Below are 15130 nucleotides of genomic sequence, written 5' to 3'. Positions count from 1 at the left end.
ATCCAGCCTGTCCAGGTCCCTCTGCAGAGCCTTCCTACCCTCGAGCAGATCAACACTCCCGCCCAACTTGGTGTCGTCTGCAAACTTACTGAGGGTGCACTCGATCCCCTCATCCAGATCATTGATAAAGATATTGAACAGAACTGGCCCCAAAACTGAGCCCTGGGGATCCACCGCTCGTGACCAGCCGCCAACTGGATTGAACTCCATTCACCACAACTCTCTGGGCCCGGCCGTCCAGCCCATTTTTTACCCAGCAAAGGGTACACCTGTCTAAGCCGTGAGCCGCCAGCTTCTCCAGGAGGATGCTGTGGGAGACGGTGCCAAAGGCCTTACTGAAGTCCAGGTAGACCACATCCACAGCCTTTCCCTCGTCCACTAGGCCGGTCACCTGGTCATAGAAGGAGATCAGGTTGGTCAAGCAGGACCTGCCTCTCATGAACCCGTGCTGGCTGGGCCTGATCCCCTGGTTGTCTCACTCATGCCTTGTGAGCGCCCTCAAGACGAATTGCTCCATAATCTTCCCTGGCACCGAGGTCAGGCTGACAGGCCTGTAGTTCCCCTGCCAGGCCTGTAGTTCCCCGGATCCTCCTTCCGGCCCTTCTTGTAGATGGGCGTCACATTGGCCAGCCTCCAGTCATCCCAGACCTCCCCCATTAACCAGGACTGCTGATAGATGATGGAGAGTGGCTTGGCGAGCTCCTCCGCCAGCTCCCTCAGCACCCTCAGGTGGATCCCATCCGGCCCCATAGACTTGTGAGAATCCAGATGGCGTAGCAGGTCGTTGACCGCTTCCTCTTGGATTATGGGGGGTTCATCCTGCTCGCCATCCCTGTCTTCCAGCTCAGGGGGCCGAGTACCCTGAGGATAACTGGTCTGCCTGTTAAAGACTGAGTCTGCCTGTTAAAGACTGGTCTGCCTGTTAAAGACTAGATGCATGAGTCTAAATGGCAATGTTGATACAGTTGTTCAGTTGTGGTTTTAATGTTTTTTATCTTTCAGCATTTTAAGTAAGATTATGCACTCCACTAGACAGCAGGGAATTGTTTGGTTTCAGATGCAGGACATGACATATTACTGAGCTGAAACTCAGAAATACCCCATCTATATACACAAAATGAAAAGTAATACAAATGTGAAAGTGGGATAATTCTCATAAAAAGTATCTCTTCCAGATATGAAAGAACACTTATTCTGGCAATTTTGAAAATATTGCACAGTCTCATTCCAGAATAGTAGAGTAACAGATTCATAGCCCTAATAGTTAAAAATCAGTAAGATGTACACTTAAGTTTCATTGAAGCTGATAGAAATCAAGCATTATCTGAGAGGTTATCTGAAGAGAGTTATTTTTTTCTCCTAGTGAAAAACCTAATTCCTAGAAACTTAGTTGCCCTTCTTAACAGCATGTATTAGTGAAACACAATGATAAAAATGAAGAAATATTTGGAAGTTTGGGAATAATCCTTCAATACAGTTTGATCTTAAACTTTAGATTTTTTGTGCTGTCTGCACTGGTTTTGGAACGACCCAGCTTCTCAGAACAGTTATAAAACAAACCACTGTTGCTTCTTAATGTGCAGATATGAGATGATATTACTTGCTCTTTTTTACTTTGCTATTTATGTAACTGAAAAAAGATCTTGCAATAATAACCCTAGAAAGGGCATATAAATAGGTTTTTGTGAATAATTATTCATGATTTCCATCTTTTTAAAGTAATTAAAGCAGATGATATTTGACCCACTAACTTCAAGACTTTATTTTTGTTTTTCTCTAGCAAAGGACAGTAGGAAATCCCTTGAAGCCAATTTCTTACACAACTGTAAAGAACTGAAGACTTCAAAGTGCATTTTGAACTACAATGTATATCCTGATTTTTTTTTGGCAATCTAGTGGTAAATTGCAAACCAAAGTACCTGAGGTTTTACTAACCCACAAATAGTGAAGCTGTTTAACAGATAAATTAACTTATTCTGTTTTTCTCATGATCATTACCTGAAAGAATGCAGTTATTTGGTTTGGAACTGTGCATATTTTGTTACACTCATCTTTCTTAATTTTGTATTCAAACAAGAAACTAGGCTAATGGAAATTCTGTATGGAGGACGCTTCAAAACAGCAGTTAATGCAGTTTTTGGCAACAGTAAGTCATAATGATAACCAGCCCAAAAAGGTCTCTGTGCTTCTGTAACATCAGCAAAATATAGAAATCCTCAAGCTTTGAGATTACAATCAAGACAAACATCTGCACTGTAACAACAATCTTTCTTAAATCAGATTTAAATGATTTCTCAAAGGGCTATTAACACAAACCCCGCTTCCATTCAACCCAGACATGCATCAACCCTATGAATACCTAATTGTCACATAACATTATGTAATATGCTCTTGGTATTGTGCTTTTTTAAACAGGTAGAACTGAGCTTAGATGTAGTTTAAGCAGACATGAGTGAGTATTATTATGATGTTTTTGTCTTGAACTAAAATAATGCCAAACAGTACCAGCAGCCATAGAATTGTTATGAGCTTGCATTAAGTATGTTGAATTGTTTTGTGTAAAACCCACAAAAATAAGTTTTCCCATGAGCCTGTACAGAGTTTACAAAATACATGGCGGAACAATCATAAGCAAAAATGTCAACACTGCTGTCCTTTCTTCACGGAGAGCAAAAATCTTCTTCTGGCTTGATAGAGATATTCTGTGGGAGGAAGTAAGATTGGAAGAAATTATACGGGAGAGGTTTTCTTCTAGTTTAACACAGTTGTGTCAACAGGCACAGAGAAAAGATGGAGATACTGAACGTTAGGACATCTTTTGAGGCAGGACATTTCTGTGGAGTCGCTTTGCTTCCTATCTCTCTTACTTTGGTGAATGTTGCTACTTACCGTGGGGAAGAGAGGGAGAAGCAAGTTTTTGATGGAATGATGCACTGAAGCTCAACAAATTATCCTTAAACTAGTCCAAAAATTAGGAGTGTTCAAAAACACTTTGAAAAATAATGTGATTCATGTTGAACCTAAATTCTCTTTTCTTTTCTTTTCTCTTTTCTTCTCTTTTCTTCTCTTTTCTTTTTTCCTTTCCTTTCCTTTCCTTTCCTTTCCTTTCCTTTCCTTTCCTTTCCTTTCCTTGCCTTGCCTTGCCTTGCCTTGCCTTTCCTTGCCTTTCCTTGCCTTTCCTTGCCTTGCTTTGCCTTGCCTTGCCTTGCCTTGCCTTGCCTTTCCTTGCCTTTCCTTGCCTTTCCTTGCCTTGCTTTGCCTTGCCTTGCCTTGCCTTGCCTTGCCTCTTCACTTTTCATTGCTTTTCTTTTCTCTTCTCTTTTCTTTTCTTCTCCTTTTTTTTTTTTTTCTTTTCTTTTCACATTGAAGCAAAGGCCTGAACTAATACATGCTTAGCAACATGCTCTACTCAACTATATCTGAAATGTTTCCTTTTCATCCATTTATTGCAAAACTGAGACTTGGCTTCATGACCAGTCCAACTGACCAATTTTGCCCCTCTGATTTTTTTCATATCTGAGACAAATTCAAAGTTTTGCACAGCTTTACACTTTTCTACATTCTGCTATGTACTACGGTTGTGTGTATTTATCCCTCATCTTGAATAAGAAATCTTTATTTAAACCTTCAAAATCTTGTAACTTTTCCAAAACTTTCTATGTAGATTTCTTCAGGCTTATACTTGTCTTCTTGTGTAGAACATATTGGGGTTTTTATCTAAAATATTTCCACAAACTCTAAATTAAATTGCAGCTATCTTGATAAGGAGGTAGTTTCCTTTTGTTTTTGCACAGTGCTAAGGAACTCTTCCTACATGGCAAACACCACCAATGCAGGAGTGTAATTTATCACTGAGCACTGAGTAGTCAACATGCCTTCTAAAACAGTTACTTTCCCCTAGCATTTAGAAGCAGTTGCCTTTTAGATTAAGCAGAACTATTATTTAATAAATCTCAGAAATGCCCCTCAGAAGATTAGGAAAGGAAGTGTAGAAGGTTATTTAACACACTCTGCTTAGAGAATTTAGATAGCAGACTGTAATTATCCTAATTGGAATTTAGCCAGCAGATGAAGGCTAATAACAATATTCCGTGAAAAATACCATGCAATCTTTCAGGACCAGACATGCCAGCAACACCTCATCTGAAACACAGCAACTGCAACAGCTCAGCATCTCTAACACTTTGCTTAGAATAGTAGTTCAGTTCAAATTCTAGAAAGAAAAGTGCTTCCAACAGAATCAGCACCGTTTCCTGCAACTCCAGAAATATATTTTTTAAGTCTGCTATTAAAGTACCAAATAATCTCATCCTACCTCAGAAGTACCATGAAAAGCATTCTGATTCTGCCCACAAAATATTTATGGCTCTTCTGTGTAATGGAGAAGGCAACATACACAGGCAGCCCTCTTCTCCAATGGTTTTGGGGCTTGATCTAGTGAGGTTGGGTGCTTATAAGTCAGACGTTGCAGAGCTGAGATGGGTTCTTACCCTTCTTTCAATGGCTAAACCATAAGATAGGAGGTCCAAGACCAGTTCATAAATGTAGGTTAGGTCCTATGTTCCACATACTTCATGTACGAGAGAATTTAACTCGACTAGCATTAACAGCAGCTAATATGCTAAGGGCTGGGATTCCTGTGGGCTGCCAATAAGGAGCTCTCAAGAAAGAGGCACACTGGAAACTCTGTCATTAGGCTCGCACTCTTACTTCATTTAGGCACCTCTGTAAAACTGTGATTACAAGCCCCACTCTTTGTATCAGGCCTTCATGCTTGGACCTTCAACAGCTCTCCCAAACACTTGTAAGTGGTTGAACTAATCTTTTCCATATTGCATAGTGGCTACAGCTCTTGTCCGCCGCCTTCTTCTGGATCTATAGTTTTGTATTCAAGCTTATGAAAGGAGGTGTGAGACAGGCAGAATATTACTCCCACTAAATGTCTTTGGTTAAAGCTGGCATCCAGGAAAAGGGAATTCTGGATACAGATCCATTAACCAGAATAACTAATCTTTTTAAATTTAGTCACTGTCAACATACAAGAACCTTTTGACAAGGCTCCCCACCAAAGGTTATTAAAGAAAAAAAGTTACAACAGGACAGATGGAAAGATCCTTTTATGAACTTAAAGCTGGTTAAAGGATAAGAAGCAGAGCAGGGCTTAATGCTCACTTGCTTAGATGAGGTAGAATCAAAAGTGGGGTTGCCCTAGGATCAGTGATGGGATCAGTTTTCCTCCACATCTCCATCCCCAATGGAGCAAGGAACATGCAGTGAAATTTGCAAGACTGGAGATGATGTTAAGATCCTTTGGGTAATCAAATGATGCACCAATGTTGAAGAACTCCAGAATGTCCTCACAAAATGAATGGGTGTGCAAATGCATAAATAGATGAGTTTTAGAGACTAATATGCAGATAGGAAAGTATATCTAAATGATACCTGCATGATGCTGAACTTGGAACTTAAAGTTTTTATGTCAGAGTTGTCACTGACATTTCTCTGAAATCATTGACTTTGTGTTCCATGGCAATTAAGCTCCCTCTCCCTGAATATTAAGCACAATCAGAAAGACTAAGACAAAGAGAGTAAGAAGAAGTGTAACTTATCCCCTACAGAAAACCCTGATGTACCCATATGTTGGACGCTGCCTGGAGTCCTAATCTCCACATGTCAAGAAGGGCAGAATGATATTAAAGAAGATACAGAGATGGGCAAATAGCTAATCTTGGAACTGAAGCAGCTGCTTTATAAGCAGAAATTAAAAGTCCAGGACTCTTTCTGGAGAAGGTGGCAGTTTGGAAAGAAGGTATCAGAGGGGTATATTCCTCTGTTTTCCCTTAGGATATTTTCTTTGAACTTTGTCAGTCCTTGCTGTGGGAGCCTTGGAGAAACAGATTTCATCCTCACAGCAAAGCACAAAGGCCAAAAACTCTAGAGGACATTCTGTTTCAATGAAGGGCTACTGTGATTTGTGATAGTTGTTCTGCAGGTACAGCTGTGTGCCCTGGCTGGTGCACAGAGATTGTGTGAAGATGGAGTAAGGCTGGTATTTCTGAATCATCCATCCTAAGCAGTCTCTGCAGAGCAAACGCTGTCTAGTTTTTCAGGTGGTTATAGCCTGGACAAACTGGGGAAGATTTTAATGGAGGAATGAAAAACACACTGAGAAAAAGCTCTTCCAGAGAAACTTCAAGACTCTAATCTGAAGTTGGCAGATAATGAAGTTTCTAAATTATGGAGTTTCTGAATTACAGAGTCCAGATAACTACCTTTCTCTCATTTTTCTTAGTATTATTCCACTTCATTTTCTGGAGAAGTTTTCTAAACATATCATCTCCTATTTCCTTCCCCCCACACTGAAGAAGATTTTAGCACAGGTGATCAGTATTAGGGCAGTGAAATGTTAATTTCTGCATTTGTTGTTGGATGGGTTTTTTTTGTGATGTCAAGTCAATGACAAATTTCTTCTATGGTAATTTCTCATTGCCACATTAAAAATGGTTGATTGGATCTGTTTACTCATACCTTACCAGAAAGGTGACTCAAAAAAATTGAAAAATGGAAGTCAAGTTAAACTTTTAAGCACCACTAGCTGCTTTTACAGTTCCACAGAAAATGTTACACCTTTTTTCAAATAATTTTTTTGTCACTGCTACCTCCATAAGTGGATGTGTGGAAGAAAATACAGCATTGCTGCTGTTCAGCATTTCCAACATAAAGTTCCTTTTTTCCTCCTTTCAAGAATTTATATATTTAACTCCATTGTGAAAGATTAGACAGATAAAGAAGCTTTCAGCAGAATCACAATACAGGTAATTATGGGTCTGTCAGCATTTCCATTATGAACTCCATTTAGCATTAAGGGCTTAGCATTTTTCCATCATTTCAGAAAATGTCAAACTGAAAGCTGGCATGCAGATTAGCAGCCTGGATGCAAATTTGTTTACACAAAATATTTCAATCTGCTCAGCTGTTTTTGATTTAGAGATCAGCCAGAAACTTTAAACTCTCAGGGTTTCTCATGTGTTTCTGCCAATTTCTAGACCAAATCACAGTTAAAAAATGTGATTGGTTAATAAACTATTGACTCATTGTCTTCTACAGTTTTGAAATTTTTTACTTTAGGCTTTAAAATGGATTTTAGAATTTCTGCTCATCTTGCAACTCCAGTCTTTCTCCTGCCATCTTTATAAATGAATGATGAGTTAGAATAGGATTCAAAAGCTATAATAAAACTTGATAGTAACCTTAAAGTCTGAAATGTTCTTTTTAGGACTCACTTAACTGCTATCATAAGACAGTGAACAGAAATGGACCAAAGCCTGTAAGGTTTTTGAGAGTGTCAATTACTTAGCCCACTAGCTCAAATACCATTTTAGGGTACTAGCCAAAAAGAATCTGATGGAGTTCAACTGTTACAGCTTTTAATTTTCATCAGTTTAGTCCCATGCATGGTATGAACAGTTTTGTAGAGCTGTCACATCCTAAATAAACTCCTCTGTATTGAAAGGAAGTATTTTGTTTGTTATAACAATCGGTTCTGTTCTGCTAAAAGTCAATGACAAATCTTCTTTTCATTTCAGTGGGGACAAGCTCCAAAATAATCTACTGATAAATATTTCAATAAGTTTATAATTGAATGGATGATCACTCTTGTTCAAAAATACACTTCTCACTTGAGAAGTAAGAAGCTTTGAATGGAAAGACTTACAGCCACCAAGCAACATGAAATAGAAACGGTTAGAAACATTAATTGAGCTATCAATAGGAATGAGGTAGAAAAATAGTATTAAGTCAGGTACAAAAAAAAAAGACACTGAGATTGTAAAATATGGATATTCAAGTAAATAACGGACATATTTAAAATACTGATAAGAAATGGGCAAGCAGGAAAAATCAATGATACATCTTCTCAAAAAATGCACAGTCATCCAAGTGTGCCAAAGAATAGGAACCTAGCCCCAAGCAGTCTGTGAATTAAAAGCAGGAAAAAGTATGGTACAAAAGAGATGGTGCAAATAAACTTTGTGCGAATGAAGCATGGAGGAAGCAGATGAGGAGAAAACAATTGATCAACTAAATATATCTAAATCAGTTTTGCCAGAGGATGTTCACCTAAAGGGCACTCTGTACTGGCTTAATAATGCAAAAAAAAAAACCAAAAACTTTTAAGAATGAAGAAAATGTTCTTCAGAAAACATCTCAGATAGCATTAAAGTACAGCTATATCTTCAGAAGTACCTGCAATTTTTTTAATGATGATTCAATGCTCATTGTATTGTGTACTATATTTTTTAATAAATGATCCATTTTCCTTATAGTTACTTCAGACTTATCCTAAATCCTAGCAGGCAATTCATGTCTTCTTAATAATTACAGAGGTTCTGCTGAGCAGATTCTCTCCTTAGCTGATATCTGTGGCACACTCTGACTCTTTAGACATTTGTGTTAACTCATCTGTCAGTGGATTTCAAAGAGGTGACCAGTACAAGAGGTCCCAAAGGGAGAAATCTGGAACAGTACCTTTCACAAGTCAGATACATAGCAAGCTCTCCTGATTTCATTGAAATGCTCAAAGTCAATCTTGGAACAAGTGAGTCACAGAATCCCTACAAATCTAACCCTGTTTTACCCTATGAGATTTTTTTTTTTTTGCCTTTTATATTTCCTTTTTTTTGTTAATCTACAATATTCTGTAGAATCCAGAGTCCTGACTAGTCTGTTCTGGTCATCCCAGAACGATGACATCAGTAAAGGATACAGTAGTAATATTAGATCTGTAAAATTTGCCTTACCATGTCACATGGACAGTTTCATTGCATACATTGGAGCTTGAAAAACAGAGAAGATGATACATCTTGGATTTCCAAAATATACCAAGTACCCACATTTTAATCATCTGATTTTGTAGTGTTTATTCATATGCAAGTAATGATTTTACCTTTAAGTTACTATTAGATTTTGACCTTTTTTTAGTCATGTGTCTTGAAGTTTCTTTGTTTGGGGTGAAGGGGTATTATTTTGGTTACCTAAAAATACTCATGTAGACAGGCACAATAGACTGAAGAATGAAAACAAATACAACTGAAACTCCACTCTTCCAATCTTGCCTTCTTGCAGATGATTTAAAATCCAAAGAACATCCCAAAAAAGTTAGTAAGTCTAATCTATGACCGTAAGGCTGTGAGGACATTTTATTTCCTAACAGATTACCCTTACATGGTTACTACTTTGGGCCACAAAAGGACTTTACAAATGACATAGAAACCAAAGAGAACTTTCTATATTTTACTGCAGGCTTTATGGTTTTGGGACTTCTCCAGTGGTACTTGTGGAGTGGGAAGAGAGTTTGGGAAGGGAGCCCAGAAGTGCAGAGGAGGCTGGATAAATTAGGAAAAATTACAGGAGCTAGCTGATGAGCTAGAATTTGAGTGTAGTAAAAATATACAGATACAGCTTAGGAGAGTGGGGTTTTTTTATGGGTAACTTAATTTAAAACTAGCTGAAATTAGTACAGAAACTCATACAAATTTCAGTGACCTGCAGTTGTAGTACTAGAGAGATTTAGGAATTTTGGAAGCATATCCTTAGGAAAGTTATGGAGGCAGGCATGCAAGAGTCACCAATGCTGTTGAACTCATTCTATATTAAACATTGATTCAGTCGCTCATTGCTATTTCAGATAAATAGATTTGAGAAGCATAAGTTTGTCAGGATGTTTACAAAAGTCACTCTGTCTTACATGGCTGCAACTTTCCACTGCTGACAAAGAAAATGCCAATAAAATATATCATCTCACCTATTTGTCAGAGGAAACTTGTTATCCTTGCATGAGAAGGCATGGGAGGTTCTGTTGGCACTGTATCCTCTACACAGAAAAACACAAAAATGCTATTGCTAGTCTAGTGTCTATGTTATTTTTATTTCCACAGAAAGGGGCTGAAAATTAAACTTTCTCAAGAATGCTGAAGTACTTGGGTAGAAAATAGGGCCACTGAAGAAGTATAATAACATTCACATTCTTACAAGATGTCTATAATTACTATAAAGAGAATATGGTTGCATTTAAGATATATGAAAGTTCATTAAATAGAATCTATAAAAACCTCTAAAGAAATATTCTCCCAAATGTCAGAGGTATTTTATTTTCCCAGGAGGGAGTTGCCAAGATTGAAATAAAGGGTAAAGAGGTGATATTATCAAAATCTCTGAAGCTAATAACTATGTGAATTGTGTGAGGGAAATGATTGGCCCCCTTCAAAAGAGCTTGCAGAAAGGAGCAGCTATTGAAAAGAAGAATTCTGAATGAAAGTGGTAGATATGCTGAATAGTAATGTGGAAAGGAGTAGGTAATGATGTTCCTATTTGTTTTTAAGTTGAAGATCACACCAAGAAACTGAGGACTGAGCAGCTGTAAGAGGACATTTTTCAAGTCCATCAAATGTAAAATGTTGATTTTTTCTCAGTTCCATGATCCTTTATTGAAGGGTCTAACTGAAGAGGAAATCTTTTAGCAGTTTCATATGAAAGGATTTCATATTTAGTAAATAGTGTGAATGCTGTAAAAATCTTAGCCATTTTAGTAATAGTCCTAAAAGGGAAGGATTGTTGCCATGAGTATTGCTAAAACTTGATAAAGTACGATTTGTATCATGTTACTTCAATCCATCAGACTGATGAAAATTCTCTAATCAGATAAGCACTTTTGTGAGCACTATATTGATGTAAAGATTTTGGAGAAAATGTCTTGCCCTTTCATTATGAATTATGAATTATATGTACTTCTTCTCTTGTGGTCATTAAAACTGCCATGTCATGCAACAAGCATTGCTAAAGTCAGTAGCAGCAGTCATATAATTAAAGTATAAGTGTCAGTTAGCATAGATGTATTCAAGCAAAAACACACAAGATGAGCATAGTCATGAATTAAGCAGCATAGGTTCTTCTTGATAGAGCACACAGCTACAGGCGCCTGCTACCAGAAGGGCTGGCGTGCACACACACACTTGCCTGTGTGTGTGTGCATGTCTGTGTTCCCACATGCACCTGGAGATGTATGAAAAAACCATCTTTTACCACAGAGCTGATTGACTTAACTATGTGAGACGGCCAAAGACCTATTCTTTTCTTCCCTCCACCTTTGGGTAACCAGGTAGGCTTTCCAAAAGTCAGTATTTGGACCCTTGTTTTCCAGTATATTTTAGTTCTTCTGATTTTGGCTCAGTATATTACATGTTTTTAGACTCTGAGATGATGGCAAATACAAAGAACGTGCTAGCAGAAGGTAAATACAATAAAATTAATGTGGAAATTTCCCTATTTTTGTACTTTGGTTTCACTAGCTAATTCAGCATTTTCAAATGTAACTACATATCTGGAATATATGACAATCCAAAAAAAGTAAAACCAAATTGCATTAATAATTAAATCTGAAAGCATTCTAAACTGAAATCTATTTTCTCACTTCCTCACAGTTCCTCTGCAGCTATTAGCAGCCTTCCACAAATTCCAAAATGTTTTACTGGAGAACAAAAAATTAATAAGGAATCTTGAAACCAAGTTGTAATTGGCTGTAATTCAGCATATGTCCTGACAAAAAGCTGAGTATTCTGTGGTTTTAAGGACTACAGCTGACATTGTGTTAGCATACTGCCATTACATTGAATCTAGTGGACTGATCTCCAGAAGTGCTGACATGATCATCAATAAAATGTAGAAAGACAGAGTATTTTCTGACTGTATCCAAATATATAATTTATTTTACTTAAACAGAATCATAAACAATTTACTTTTGTAATCTTTAGGTTTATAATGCAATGTGAGTTTTCCAAAGAGCACTTCTATTGAAAATTTCTAGTGTATTGTGAAATACATGGCTTCTGTTATAATTTGTACTTCCAAGTCAAATGAAATATATGTACAGAAAACTAATTCAAAACTCAGTATGAAAAGCAGCAGAGGCAAATCTACTCTCAAAGGTCCTATTCTGGACTCTCCTGTTACTTTCAATGGGCTCAACAACAGGCAGTTTAGAAGCTCATTTTATATCTTGTTTTACAGCTTCCATTCACCTTTGGATCAAAGCTGATATACAGAAGCAAAAACGCAACTTTTAGTACAGACTTTTAAAAGATTAGTTTTAATTAGATTAAGCTTTGATTCCCAAAGAAAATTGCACAAGAAGCAAGAAAGCTAACTATAGTAGAATGTGAAGTTTTCATTCTGGATCAGATTAAATGATGGAGGAAAGGTTTTGTAATTCAAGTAGTTACATCTCAATGCTATGTTGAAAGGAGAAGAATATCCATACTCGACATTTATGTAGCTAATTTCAGCTATGGACTCCAAACTACACTTGCAGATATCCACTTGCTGGGTCTGAAAACAGTTCTATAAGAAGATAATGATCGCAGAGGGACCATCTTAACTGCCACTGAAATACAGCTACTTCTGAGATGTGATATGTCAGCCTCTTTAAATGATAATACCAGTATTAAAATAAAAGAGAAAATAGCACAGAAATATTTTTTCTGTATTTGAAAGGTGATTAGAGGTTTTCATTCTACTGAAAACAGTTTTATAGAAACTATACTTGGTAAAACTTTCCTAAATCAGTGGGAATAAATAATTGTATCAGTTAATTCTTAATGTGCTAAGATGAGTTTTTATTGGTGTTTTTAGTAACTGGTGTTTTTTCTTTTCATCAAGCTTTCCTCCTAACTTTTGCTAGCTATCACTACTTGCACTCTTGTTTTGTTAGTGAAATCAGTTATGTATTATAGTAGAACTTCCTTCTGAGATTGGGAATACACAATAAATTAAGAGGTAATTAATTGCTTAGGAAGCACATACATTTCAATTTGTTACTTGCACCTTTGTAAGCTAACTATGCAGTCTGTTGAATTTCTTCATAACATAATCAAATATATGGATATAATTTCTATATGTGCATATTATATATGTATGTGTACACATATGTGTATACACAGTTCCATGAGAATGAAATCAAACAAGTTACAATGCATAATGGTATAAAGCTAATAAGATATGTAGATATAGAAAACAGATAAAATAGAATTCAACATCTGAAGTAGTGATCTATCATCTGTATAATCCAAGTAATTACTCAGTCATTTCTGCCTCAAGCCTCCAGATTCCTTTAGTCCTATTGCAAAGATAATTTGTATTATTAACAGGCCTCGGGAGGTGAGAATTCATCACTCCATGAATCCTTTCGTGGTTAAGTTACTTACTGTTATTCACCTTATTTCTATGATACAATATGAATATCATACATGATGCTATGATGCATTTTGTAGAATCCAAGGGAAAATGGGCAGTCCGTCCCTCTATGTCTGTGCTGGTTGCATCTCACCTTGCTCTTTGACAATACCATTCTATGAGAGCACCAGTCCCGGTGGAATCCCTTGTATGCTGTTCCCCAATACTTTGAGGCTCGCTTTCTCTGAGTAACACTGTTCCTAAGTCTACAGACTTATCCATCTAACATTTCAGACACTGGGAAGGAGATGATGAATTTCCACCGTTTCCTTCTTTGACATTTACAACAGTATTCAGCACTTGTAATACCGGGATTATGGAGCCATAGTAAATCTTACATGATCTGTAAGAACAAGGCAGTGAGGCCATGAATGCAAATCGGCTTAGGAAAAGTAAACAACTAAATGTAAACATCTACAAACACCTGGGGTGTCTCTGTGTGTGTGTGTGCATGTTTATTTTTAAAAGTCTTTGTCATAGTCTGATATCCTTGTCCATTCCATTTCCCAAAAGAAAAGCTGGATGTTGGGAAGCAGATATTCAACATTTCCTAGTACTTGTAGGCTTTGTTTGTTTAAGAGGCAGGTGATGTCCTGTACATTACATATCATGCACCCTTCCATTTAAGTCCAAGATCATTGCTAAATGTTGTCCCTTGAATTTTTGATAAATGCAAAGATTCTCTCTTTTTATAGAGAAATTGTACAATTTCATTGAGAAGGAAACATTCTTTTCCGAAGTTGTTTGAGAGGCCCATGTTTAAAGCTCATAAGAGTTCTGGAATATTTCAATAAACCTTAGCATGAAAATTATTCCATGAAAATGGTGAGGTAAGTTTTGTAGCCTTGTAATAACTACTTTTGTCATATGCCTCTCTGATTTGTTACTTAAATATTGCTTCTTCAAATATCTCATGTAGTAAAAGCTCCCTTAAAATTATAGGGGTCTAAGAAAAAAACAAGACATTAGACCAAATTGTCTGTTCTCTGACTGTTCTTTCCTGGCAGATTGCTTTGGAGTAATCTCGTAAACTAATTTCCCACAAAGGCTTTGTTCTATTGGTTCAACCTTAACCATTATATCCAGAAATACAAGCTGAATGATATTCATCAGCAAGAAGTTAAGTCTGAGATGTCACAAACCCATTGAATTAGAATTGAAGTTTTCTATTAGTGGAGAAGGAAAAAAAAAATTTTTTTCAGCAGGTCATAAAACCTTTCCTATTCCTACCAGTTCCAATTTATCAGATTCTATAGAATTAACATTTTACATGTAATCATAAGTTATTTTATAGATGTTTTCCTTTGACTTATACTGTCTCTCTCTGTCCCAGCATTATAACGATGGACTCATTTGGCCTTGCTTCAGAGGTGCTAACTAGTTCCCCAGGCTCTTACTGGAGCCAGCTGGAATCGGAAATGCTCAATACCTCTGAAAATCAGACAGTGTCCAAGACACCTGCTTTTAAAAAAGGTGAGATACAAGGCTACATCATTCTTCATTACCTTTTCTCTGAAAGGGTGTTATAATCATGCAAATTGAGCCATACCCACAGAATATTTCAAAATCTTTTAAAATTTCTCTAAAAAATTTTGTGTTTTTCTCTCTCTTTACTAGATCCATGAGCATTAAATGGTTACAAATCTCAAATTTTTGGGGTTGACCTATGTAGCACATCAACAACACTGGACAAGGCTCCATACTATTCACTGCTTTCAGCCAGGTGCAGAGTGTAAAGGATGGAAGATGCATATGAATGCAATGGTATGGAACTCTAGGGAGAGGGGGAAGGGGGGGAGGGAAAGGGAAGGGAAGGGAAGGGAAGGGAAGGGAAGGGAAGGGAAGG

At 37.1% G+C, this 15130-nt stretch overlaps 1 protein-coding gene across 2 annotated transcripts in view; it reads right to left on the bottom strand.

Annotated features, from left to right (window-relative positions):
- The window catches only part of CSMD3 (CUB and Sushi multiple domains 3), an 803119-nt gene that overhangs the window by 782021 nt on the left and 5968 nt on the right, over positions 1-15130 (bottom strand). The window lies entirely within an intron of this gene.

This window comes from Pygoscelis adeliae, unplaced genomic scaffold (genome assembly GCF_000699105.1).
Source record: "Pygoscelis adeliae isolate BGI_AS28 unplaced genomic scaffold, ASM69910v1 Scaffold111, whole genome shotgun sequence".
Lineage (NCBI taxonomy): Eukaryota > Metazoa > Chordata > Aves > Sphenisciformes > Spheniscidae > Pygoscelis > Pygoscelis adeliae.
The sequence above is the reverse complement of the archived record's forward strand: the minus strand, read 5'-3'. Positions and strand labels throughout refer to the sequence as shown.